At 40.5% G+C, this 12643-nt stretch overlaps 1 protein-coding gene across 5 annotated transcripts in view; it reads right to left on the reverse strand.

The window, feature by feature from the left end:
* The window catches only part of nrg2a (neuregulin 2a), a 70751-nt gene that overhangs the window by 19869 nt on the left and 38239 nt on the right, over window positions 1-12643 (reverse strand). The window lies entirely within an intron of this gene.

Raw genomic sequence — 12643 nt, forward strand, 5'->3', positions numbered from 1 at the left:
AGAAGAACATGAACAAGTCAGCAGTTTGTCAAGTCCAAACACAATGTTAGACAAAAAACTACAAATGGTTTATGTTTTCTTAAAAATAATTTACTCTTAAAATGGGATGTCATCACTCTGCCAGTACTTTTCAACTTAAACACAGCTCTTGTGGACATACAATAGAGGTTTACTAGAACAAACATCCATCCAAGAAGACATAAATCTGCAATTAATTCAAATGATGAGATGAGATGTGATTTAGAACTGACAAGTCATTGTTAGAATTTTAAAAAGGGTTATGTTTTCTGTTTAATTTGCAACCCATCATGTAATCTGTTCCCTCAAATGTTGTCCACCATCACCTCCAAATTATCCAAAAAGTGTTTCCAGCTTTACCAGTTAATCAGAACTACTTCATTGTCACCTGACCTCTAGCTCGGAGTGCTGGCGTGTAAAACAGCTCATAAAAAGATCAGACAAAGCTGTCAGGAAGGGAGAACCTGAAAACATTGTAAAAACCTCCTACGCTCAAAATAGAAACCTTGTGCAGACTTCAACTGTTAAACAGGCAAAACAAAAGGCGGCAAAACAGGCTGCATAGATGTCTATATAGGGCAGCAGCCTGTCCCAGAATGCATCGGTGGAAGGGAGGGGAAAGTCCTGGACAGATCATCAGTCCTCCGCAGGGCGGGCCGACACACCGACAATCACACTCGCACATAATCTCCAGTCCACCTGGCTTACATGTGGGTGGACTGTGGGTGGAAAACAGACGACCCGGAGAGAAACCCACACAGGGAGACGGAGAACATGTAAACTTCACACAGAAAGGATCAAGGCTGATATTTGAACCGTGGACAAGTTCTGCTGTCAAAGTTTATTTGGCTACTGGTCATGCCAAATCTGTTTCACCGTGCTCTCTTTTTCTTTCCTCCTTCACAGAATTCTCATCCAAGAAAAAAAAAAGAAAGAAAAAACACTTTTCAGGGACTTAGTTTAGCTTATTAATGCTCCAAATTAGCTCACCACAAAATCTCATAACAACACTGCTGTCATTAGAAGGCTGCTACATGACCTAATGCTTAAGCTCTTTGAACTCCAAATAAATACTAATTGACCACAACTTACTTTTTTCTATTTTATGTTCTCAAATCCCTTTTATAACTATATCTACTCTATTTCAACATTTCTGCAATACAATAAATATTCAGCAGGCCACCAACTGCATGGACAGATTTGCATGGCGTCGGGGTTTAAAGTGACATTTTGTTTTCTGAAGATTCAGTGGCCAAGGTTTAACATTAATAGCATTGACAAACACATTTTAAAATGCATTTGTAGTGATACTTTCTCAGCTGTACTCATCAAATGTGCAAAGTCAGGATCTGACCAATTTAGGCTAACTAAAAAAAAGGACATATTAAAATCCTTTTTTGGAGCATGAAGCTGCAGTTTTTGAAGAACTTTTTTGACCCAAACATCTGTAGCACCGTGGCTTGTTTTGTGTTGCCTTCCAGCTGAAAGCTGGAGCCCACACATCTCCCCTCAGCCAAGGTTCATTTGCCTATACAACAAACACCACCTGCCTGTATTCAAGAGCTTCAAATAGGAGCAGCAACACATTCCTTTGGACCTTATTTTACCCTCAATACAGTAAAAAATAAAAACCTTCTCTGGAGAATTTAATGGACTCTGAAGAAAGTCTCATACTCTGACAGTACACTTCTTTAAAAAAAATATCTGTGCACATTAATTTGTGAATCTTCTCAACTGGCATCTCTGAAAAGAGTCCATAGCCTTTCAAAGAAATACATAATGATTGAAGGGTCTTGTAGAAAAGCTTCTACCGTATTTTACTCTTGATAACTACATCTGCTAAATACCACAGCTGATAAAGGTAATGTTTTTCTTCTAATTTTGATAAATGAGCACAGGTTATTAAAGATCTAAATCATGTTACAGGAGTATCGACGAACCCTAAACTTTTTAAAACACAAGCTTAGTTAATAAAGTTTTTGTTTTTGGTTTCTAACAACTTACAAGCATTAAAGCAAGTGCTGCTGCTTTCAGTTGCTTCAGAGATGGCGTATATCCCAATACTAACAAAAACAATCCATTTGGGAACATTTATTGGCCTGCAGTCATCAACTGACATCCAGTCTATGACACTGCACAGTCAGTGTCCCAGTTTTCTCCTCCTTTTCTCTGCCGTCCTCCCTTCTTTCCCTTGTGTCCTCCAGTTACTCCTCCATATCAGACACTCTGTCGTAACACAGCAACTGAAGGAAAGTTCCAGTTTCAGTTCAGCTTGAACAGAAGGATTAGAAATCCTTAATTATAAACAGAAGCATGTAATTAAATTACCAGACTTGACAGCATGGAGACAATAAATCTGCAGAGTAAAGACAGCTCCCTAAATCAAATACTGGTCATATTCATTACTGTTGTGGCTGGAGTCTGGCTCATATAGGAAAAAATCTTCTTCACATTTTGACTTGAAAGGCACTTGGAACAATCACCATGAAGAAGTTCAATGTTTCAAATTATTATGTCAAGTTAAACTTTGATTTAAACTGCTGGAGGCAAACACCAGGAAACTGCAAAGAAACTGATGCACAGAGCATCCATAAATCATACATATGCACCCACTTCAGGTTTTATAATAATCTTGTAAAACTTGACAAAAGGTATGTAAAAACCTGCTGAGCAGCAGTAAAAAAGCAGGACCCTGAGATGCCACTGACTTTCTGCAAGAGTCTGTTACTGCTTCTCATCTAGCTTTACATCTGCAGCCAGCGCTAGTGTCAGGCTGAATGCCCACATCCTCATGATAAATACAATAACAAAATGCAACATGAGTGTGTTTTTAAATTACTTAATTTTATTCACTTGTACTCAAATCCAAAATAATTCTCAAACCGTATTCAATATTCCAGTGAGGAACTAAGTTTCACCATAAAGCGCACACAAAAAACAAAACGTAAAAAAAGAAGCATATATAAATGTGAGTTTTAGCTTACAGAACTGTATTGTGCCGTTTATGAGGATTTTATTTCCATGTGGTGAAGAAATCACTTCAAACTAATAAAACCTTTGAGTTGTGCGGAGGGTCCTCCAGTGGTTGGGCATATCAAATGGAAATGTTCCTCCAGGACGTAACTTTTTTCCAATGTGCTACCTACCATTGCAAAATCCTTATTCAGAAGCAACGTTTTTGTGCAGTAAACTGGAAAAGCGTTCAGTGATATCTGCATGTTTTAAGCACGGGTGAATGCTTGTATGTTGAAACATAAATGTTTTCTCCTGCTGTTCTCCCCCCTTGATTTTTTGATGTAAAAAAGGCTCGAGTCAAACCGATGGCTTTGCCTGAGTGTACTTTAACATGACAAACTGGAACATCAGAAAAATGACAAAACCAACCACACAAATGTTGCACATCGCAGGTAGCAGTCATATCACTTACTGGGAAGCCATACAAGGACAGGTACATGAAGAGCCTGTTGCAGTGACGAAACAAGAACGGTGTTTTCTTTTCGAGGTGATCTGGTTCAGCCAATAAAGTGTTTACTCAGGAGGCACTACATGTTTACTTGAGATTAAAACGTATGACAAGGCCTAAAAATTTATTGGCGTGGTTAAAGATACACATTTAAACCACAGAGGAGCATCTCAGTTATGACGTAGATTCAAAAAAGATATAAATATGTGTGCTACTGTAGTACGAGGTTTAGAAGGTAGCATACATTTGGTTTGCAAATAAATAGAAGACAACTCCCTGCACTTCCATGAATGGCATTCTTTCAGTTGTGTTGCATCAATTTAACAGCAGCAGATATTGTTTCAATTTGCTGTATACAATATTTCTCTTTTTTTTTAATATCCATGGGCCCTGAATATCCATGTGGACGTAAAATAGCTACCCTTTAATTTTCAATACATTCGACAGGTTTGACTGCCGACTTTAAGATAACTCAGTTTAACGCTTGATTTATGTTGAGGAGACCTGTATGTCTGTTACCATCTATATTTGACTAATTAATTGACATCGGTCATCTGAAGAGGATTCTGTCTTCGTGAACTAAATTCTCCTCACAAGATTGTGTAAAAATATACAGCAAGTGATGGCAATTACTGTGTGTATGTGATCAGTACTGAATAAAAAAGTTAGATCCAAGGTGAAGTCACTTCTAATCTCCCAGTGAGGCTGCTGTGAACAGACCACAGCGATGTCTGTTGACAGTTGGTATAATAGCATGTGTCGTGAATGCTGTACGTGTTCATCGCTGCCATGTAGAGCAGCTGTTCCACTGGGTTGCTGTGGCGCTGTTCTCACATGTGTCCAATAAAGATATTTTGTTTCAGGAAGATAAGTTGGTTTTGGTGCTTGCGACAAACTTCCTGAAAATGACAGTGTTATTCAAACAATCTAATTAAAGACACATATTTGGTCACTGAGGTCTCCTCGGTTCCACCTGCTTGCATTAGACCTGTCAGCTGAAGGACTGTTTTCTCTACATAGTGTCTGAAGTGATAATTCAAGTAAGGACAACAGCAGGGCAGCATTATTAACAAAAATAGCTTTGTCTAATTTAGAACAGTTTTGTCCTAACTTGTAGTTTTTACTGGTTGTCATCCTCTTTTCCAGAGACAGCACTTTCATCTGCCGCTATTCCCAAGAGAAAAGACAGTAATGGTGAGGCTATAAATGGTTGCTGAAAGAAAGACCTTAATCTGATCATAGCAACCTGAAATCCTTTGTACTTATCCTGCATTATGGTGACAATGCATTGAGTCACTAGGAACAGATTTGAGTCATAATGACTCAAGAAAAAAGTCTCATTAATTAAAATCTTTACATGTTACAGCGAATCCATAAATACCTAAGTCTAAATGACTCAACTTCCATCAATTTGTTCTGGTCCACTTTTTTTGGTCTGTCTTGCCATGTGGTGCTGTCTGTCTCTAGTCATGCTGTACAATCCCCCCATCTCACAACTGGAACCAGAGTTCAGGTGCATTCGCTACCATTGACTCCCAGCTGAAAGTTGGAGACAAATCCTTTTAACCCAAAGAGAAGATCAGCTGAGATCGGGGACGGAGTTTGTTTATCTGCACTTATGTAGCCAAGGTTTTGTTAAGTTTGCTTGGTTTTTTAACCTTGGGTTTCGACTTTCCTCGGCGCTGTAGCCCAGGGGCTGAATCTGAGTTGAAGGAAGTTGAAGAGAGGTTTCCTCTGGGTTAGTGAGAGCCACAGTGTTTAGCCATCAGCCCTTGCCACTGACTTTGATTAATCCTTCATGGCCCAAGAACTGAAAAGAAAAGCTGGGGGTGCAAGCAGGACCATCTGGAAACCTTCATAAACATGCCTGTCTTTCCACGCTCTCCAAAGGATTCTAGGAAAATCGTAAAAATGAAAAGAGAGGTCCCTTTTGCACAGTTTTTTTCCTCTTGAGGCACCCTGTGCATATGCAGCAAACAGAACAGTGCTCATGCTGAATCCGAGCCCTGTGCTGCACCTCACAACCCAGCCCCAAACACTGAATTGTGTAATGAAATACATTTTCAATTGGCCTGTCTACGGTGCAGATTTATGTCCCCCTAATTTATGACAAATGTTGATAATTTACTTCAGCTCAGCTTAATCTTTTTCACTTCTGCAATGCAATTGAACTGAAAGGCATCTCAAAACACACAAGACAGAATCTGATGCTGTGCAGGGAGAACGCCAAGGCAGTTATCCAACCACTGGTGGACCAGATCCATCTGGAATTTGTTACGGCTTTTTTTGTTTTCACTCTTAAAAGCAGCATTATCAGGATAAAAAGTATAAATTATGTAGCCTATTTGGATGCGTGTCGTTGAGTGAGAGCAGTGTGCAGACATTCATTCAGACATTCATCTCTGACAGCGTTCCTGCAGTGAAGCAAAGGTAGACGCAGTCAAGGGACGTGACGGCTCAAAAACTAAAACTCTCACCCAGCAACAAATTGTGCAACCGATGTAAATAAACTAAAACGAAGAGCTGAGTCGATACGTGGCATCATACCACACAGGGGTGACAGATCATGTAAATCTTCATCGCAGCTCAAAGAAGGAGAAACATTCAAGTCAGGCCGTAAAAATCAGAAAGGAAAGTGATAAATATCTTAAGTACAGTCCCTTCAACAGACACATAAAGAGGGTGGTATCTGTAATAGCTCTGCCACCCAGACATGCTTTTCCACAAGTCAGTTTTATGTACAAGGAAAAAACAAAAGCTCTGAGTGCTCCCCCTCCTCTCCTCCTCCCCTCCCCTCCTCTCCTCTCCTCCCCTCCTCTCCTCTCCTCACCTCCTCGACTCTTGGCTGGGAATGTCTGACATGTCTCCTGTTACAGCTGGGACCAAGATCTTTTATCACAATACTAAAGGCCAGTTCATATTGCAAGCATTCTTGCTACACTTTGTATGCACGGCATTATGTCCCTTTATGCCATTCTGCAAAGACTCTGTCTATTCTTGATGGAATGAATAAATAAGACAAACAGATAAGAAGAAGCACAAAAGACCAAATTGGGAAGTGCGGTTTTGGTTCAGTATAAAGTCGATGACAGCTGGGTCTGATGTGGTGAAAGAGGCTGTGCAGTGAGGTTTAAGATAATGCATGCATGACAGAAAAAGGGAAAAAACACCTTATTTGCTGGGTTTAGCCGTTTATACAATAAGAGGTACTGAATAGCGGTATTACGGTTCTATAGAAAGTGGCGCCGGAGACTAATTGCATCAGTAACAAAGCAAGACAAATGCTGCAAGAAGGATCTGTTACATGTACGCTTCAGCTTTTAGATTTATGGAAGATTTATACTTTTTTTGTTAATTAAATAATAAATGGTACATGATGCATGTTTCCATTTTCAGATTTAGAGCCATATTTTGACAGGAGCTCAAGTCCAGACAAATGTGGCAGCAATGAAAGAAAGAATGAAAGAAAAAACAGAAACAAATGAGAAGAAAGACTTAAAAGAAAAAGAGATGGATACAGAAGTAATGCGGGGAAGAAGAGGGCAGAGAAAAGAAAGTTTGTTGACAGGAGCATAAGTTGGAAAATATTTCAGCTTGCCAAAGCCAACAAAAACTAAGCTTGCTACTTCCACACATACAGTATAGCCACACCCAATCGATGGCAATATCCAGCATCTGTGCCTGCCAGCGTTTTGTGCTGGGTTTAAAATGAGCAAGAGAGATTTCATGTCAAACACCCAAAGAGGAATTAAATTACTATTTACTGTGGGTATAATGAACGAAAGAAACCGCTGTGAATGAGAGTGCACTTAAAGCTTTTTTTTTCTCAATAGAAAATTATCCACAATTCAAACACCTTCAGTATGAAACAGGAATGTTTAGAAATGAACAAAATGGAGACTGCCAGGAACATTAATCTACCACCCACTCTCCTGCAAGACTGCCACTGCCACAAACCAGTGTGTCTTCTTTTATATTCTTGTCTCCTATTACCATTTTTCAGTCACATAGCTGATATGCCTGGTCTTGCCTGCCTCAATCGTCTCAGCACTGAAGTGAAATCAAACAGCAACCTAGTATGCGATTGCACAACAGCTGCTCACGCACTGCGAGGAAGCGAAGCACACACAGGAAGGGCACGGTGCGCTGCGGGTGTAGAAACGGGTGCTGGCATGGCCACTGGCGGGCACCAGTATGTGTGCAGTTGGCAACAAAGCGACACATGGTGTTTTCCGTGGCGCGTTTCCAGACGGGGCTGTTCTCCGTCTTCTCAGAAGCAGCTCAGACTCGGCGCTGCGTCCGCATTTCCAATGTGAGGATGCCTGTTGCTTTCATTTTCCCACTCTGACTTGAGAAACCGTTGTTTAATGCATCCTTGAGTTTGAATCTCTTCCAGCTGGTAGGTATGGCTGCTATAGTCACAGATGAGCAGCAGAAGGTGAGCAAGAGGATGCCTTTCAATGTCACTGTCAATTTACTCAAGCGCCGATGTATGTTCACAAATGTCAAATCATTGTGGTGAAAAAGGAAAGTCCTCAACAGGCCTGCAGGACAGATGTTCATTCACTTTAGAGCCACTAAACCAGGTGACATCTCTGGTCCAGGTTCACCTGACAGAAGCAGCTCTGACGGCTGTGCAAAGGTCAGAGATTTGCAACTTGAAGGTGGCACATTTGAACCTGAAGGCCAAGTGGCACGATCAGTGTAAATTTCTTTAGCATCTGCCAATGAAATGAAGGTCTTTTACACTTTTGCAGTTCAGTCAAATATAAAATAGAATGTTTGAATCTGGCTAGTAGTGAAAACGAGCATGTAATCTGACACCAAAGCAAAATAATGTATTTTCAAGAAGCTAGATGCAGAAGAAACTCTTCAGATTCTATGTAGTAGCATGAAAGACTTTAAAAAACTGTTATCAGTCAATTTAAGGCAGTTAAATTAAACATACATCGCTGAGGGAATATAAAAGCTAGGGCAGCAGAAACAGCAAGAGCAGCTGGTTCAAAAAAGTTTTAGTGACCCATGAGTGCCACCAGGGGAAAAAAAAACAAAAAAACAGGCCATCTATGGAAAGTTACATATCATCAATTACAACGACAGAAATCTAAGCAATACATTACAGAAAAATAATCTAAATAATTTCCTCACTTTAAAAGGACAAACTGTGAGTTATCCACATGTGCTCCTTGACCTTCATCTTCAGCAGCTGGCCTTCACTTCGGAGGAAGAGCAGACTATATAACCTTGTACCAGATACAGAAGACATATACCACACTCCATATTTGGGTCTGGTGCTCACAGCTATGGTAGTGGCCAGCTGCTAGGACTAAAGGTTTTTCCCTCTGCTGTTCCCCGAAAGCCAGAAAGCAGCTTGTATGTGTGTGCTGCAGCCCTCCTTCACACATAAACACACACACACACACCACCCACATGGTGCTGTATATGTCCTGAAAACGGGCAACGGAGCAAAGGGTGTTTGGCTCGGCTGTCGTCCGTCTGTATACTAAAGGATGAGTTCACTGTGAGTGTATCAAAGCGAGGCCTGCTCCGTCCTCATTTCACACCTACACACTTACGAGGAAATGGCTCCAACCCATGCTGACGGCAACTCTGTAGCCCTTTACTCATACAAGAGCTCACACACACTCCAACAGACACGACGTGATCACCAACAAAAGGAAGCAGCGTGATGGAGTAATGGGAGGTTGAGGATGAGAGACAGCTGTGGCAACCAAACTATAGTACTGCGCTCCTGAGCTTTAAGCAATGGAATGGTAAGTATACGTTCTCCTCCTGCTCAAAGAAAAAACTTTAAAAAAGTGTGAAGACACCCAGAATTAGACATGTCCTATTCTGAAAAATGCGAGGTAAGGGGAGGAGCAAAGACTTTGTTTGATGTAAGTGAACAATAGTTTACTCACAGGAGACCCCTTTTTTTTTCAGCATTCTGGCTCTGTTCACTGGACAACTGCAAATTATTCCTGACTCAGTGCAAGCAAGGCTTTATGATGCAATGAATAATTTTCGGGTAATAAATTTGCCTCTTTGAAAGTATTAACAAACAGCGCAGCGCTTGTTAGGACTTTGGCAAGCTGAAACAGAACCAGCCGGCACAGTCACCCACAGTTGGGGTCACAATCGGGGGAAAAAAAAGACCACCAGGACAGCTGAGGGGGGCTGAAAGGGATTCTTTTATTATGCTATTAAATTAAGTCTCCAATACGTTCTGTGCCGGGGTCCTGGAAGAGTTAACAAAGCCCTGCACACAGCAGAACCTCGTCACCTCCTGCTCACATCACTCAGCTTTTCAAGTGTAACAGCTGCTTCCTTCCTCACACATAGCAATATCCTCACTCATTCACACTGACGGCTTAACTGTCCCCGAGATTATTGGATATCCTACGAAGTGAGATGTGTTTTGATTTTTAATAACTTAGTTGTTTTTGCAGAGGTTTTGATTGAGGACGCCCAATTATCGCATTGGATCGGACGGATTAAAGTGAATTAAGCGAGCAAGCAAAAATCTAAAGATCTGTGAAGAAACTTTTATAAGTTGTTTCATTTAATATATTTTACCCCTTTTTTTCTTTTTTGGATTCTGACAATGATATGATTCACCAGCTGCCTCGTCTCTAACACATTAGCACACACACGGAAAAGCCAATAACTCATGCCATTCACAGTCGTGTCAAAAAGCAACATATTAGAGAGCTCAAACATTTCTTTTCTTCTGTCAGATCAACTTGGGGTTGTTAAAGGTGAAAGAAAAGTAATAAACACAGCTGAAAACTGATATGATTTGAGTCATTGTAGCAGAGATTTTGCTCAGGTATGCATAATGTATGAAGTATTAATCCTAATTATCACATATATCATCAACACACACATGCCCGGGCTTAAACGCTCATGAAAATGTGGACATTTGGATGCCCAAAGAGCATTTTTACATGCTCTTTTTTTTACATGTGCTATAAGCATATAGCAGGCTGATGTTATCTAGTGCTAGAATCTCTGTGAAATTCCTATTCAAGTGTCCTATCAGGTTTCTTGATATTCATCATTTCCCTTTGATATATAATTCCTTTGGATGATGCTCAAAGGGTTCAAGTCCTGCACTGCTGTAAGTCGACTCTGAGCCCATTTACTGTATAGCATCACATGCGACGTCCTGATGGCTCAGTGAGGCTGCGCCAGCCCATGATGTGTGCTTTCGGTTGCCGTGGGCGTTCATCCGCTCATGACATAAACTCTTCCATTTACTGTGGATCCTTCCCACTGTACCAGATGCTGCCCACTAATGAAGAAATGCCCAAACAATAAACAAAAACAAAGTGCAGCGTGGGTGAATTGACGGTTTGGTGACTGCCTCAAGAAAACAAGGCCTAAACTCGTGACACGCTCAAGCTGTCATGAGGTAAGACGTAATGTCAGACAGAGGAACAAGCCGTGTCACTTCAAGTGATAAAACAGGTTTCTTCGACTCTTGTAAGAGAGGCAATATAGATCCTGATATTTTTTTCCACATGTCTGGGATAACATCTTTCATAAATTAGCCTCCAGGCTGTTATGAATAATGTGCCAAGCTAACAGCTTTGAAGGTAACTGCAGGCTTGCAAAGTTTGCTGTTTTGCTTCCGAGGGCCAAGAAAAGGATTTTGCATTTTTTGTTAATTTGAAAAGTCACACATTCAGCAGCATTTTAAAACCACAATGGCTTTCTTTATAGCTATTTGTTTGTTGCAACAGTGTATGCTAGATTATAACAGTGTATTTGCTCTACAGATGCTGGACTTGGATATGATTTTGTGGTCAAACTAACCACCCGAAAAGACCTGAGATTCTGGCACAATCAGATGGCCACCTTGGACGAATGCCTGTCCAGACCCCTGAACTCAACATAATTTTGAAGACAGGCATAACTAATAGCACAGAGGCTTGATCCATAGAACCTGACAAGCTGTTTTCCAATAGCCAGTAAATACAGAACACTTGGCAGATGTGCAGACCCGTTTCTTGCAGACATGGCTGCTGCCGCTGCTTACCCACAGCAATCAATAGAATTGATCATCTTACAGATACTCCTCATTCAGCCAAGGCCACAACTAACATCCTTCAGCGTCACTAGAGATGAGTTTATCTTGTCGCTTGCGTAGCAGGCATGAGTAAGTTTTGTTTTTACTATGCGGACTAAAGAGAGACATAGAAGGAACGAAGGAAGTTGTTTATCTGCGTGCAAAGTAGTACTCGTAATGTTTCATTTACGTAGGACAGATATGAGACTTACTGGAAGAAAATTGAGAAAGCAGTTGGTTTTTTTTGGTCCAGTGTTTATTTATCTGTGTAAATCATGTCTCTGTAATACTTACCAGTAATTAAAAACTGGAAAATAATGGCCTTCTGTTTTAAGGAAAATGTTACTGAATCATAAATTAACAAATGGATCAAACGTTGTTTTATATACTTTGATTTATGTTTTGCTATTTTTACTTGTGTGACCTCATCTATGCTCAGCAAACACAGGGAATGAGCTTTAATAGGATAAATAGGACTTTTCATAGAAATAGAAAATGTTGAACTCTTTGTTTAAAGATGTTTTTGGTGATGAACAACAATTCTTTTCTGGCACAAGTTAGGTCAAATCACAACCAATCAAAATCATGATTTTATTTTCTAAATGAATGCATCAACAAATAGTTTTGTGTATTAAATTGAATAGATTTTCTGCAGCTGATTTACATTGTAAATAGCACAAAATTACATTCATCCTCCTGCAGTGACTTAAAGTCAGATGCAGCATGTATGAGATGTAATGAAACAAATTACCAGTAGCCATGGTGGGTGTGTGTGTGTGTGTGTGTGTGTGTGTGTGTGTGTGTGTCAGCAGCGATAGGGACGCCACACCTTGTAAAGCTTCAACAAACTGAACATGCCCAGATGTAAAATGTTTTTTCATCCACTCAGTTGCAAAAGTTATTAGGGCACTTTGAGTTAGTTAAGCATACTTTTTTGACAGAAATACTATGTTTGACTTCAGGATAGAGAGAGAGAAAACATGACAAGGTTTGTGCACATTTGTGCATGTGTATATGTGTGTGTGTGTGTGGTTGGGAAAGGAGAGGGGCAGCGTGCATGCATGCATGCATGCGTGCGTACATGCGCGAAA

Source organism: Amphiprion ocellaris, chromosome 14, assembly GCF_022539595.1.
Source record: "Amphiprion ocellaris isolate individual 3 ecotype Okinawa chromosome 14, ASM2253959v1, whole genome shotgun sequence".
NCBI classification, from domain to species: Eukaryota; Metazoa; Chordata; class Actinopteri; family Pomacentridae; genus Amphiprion; species Amphiprion ocellaris.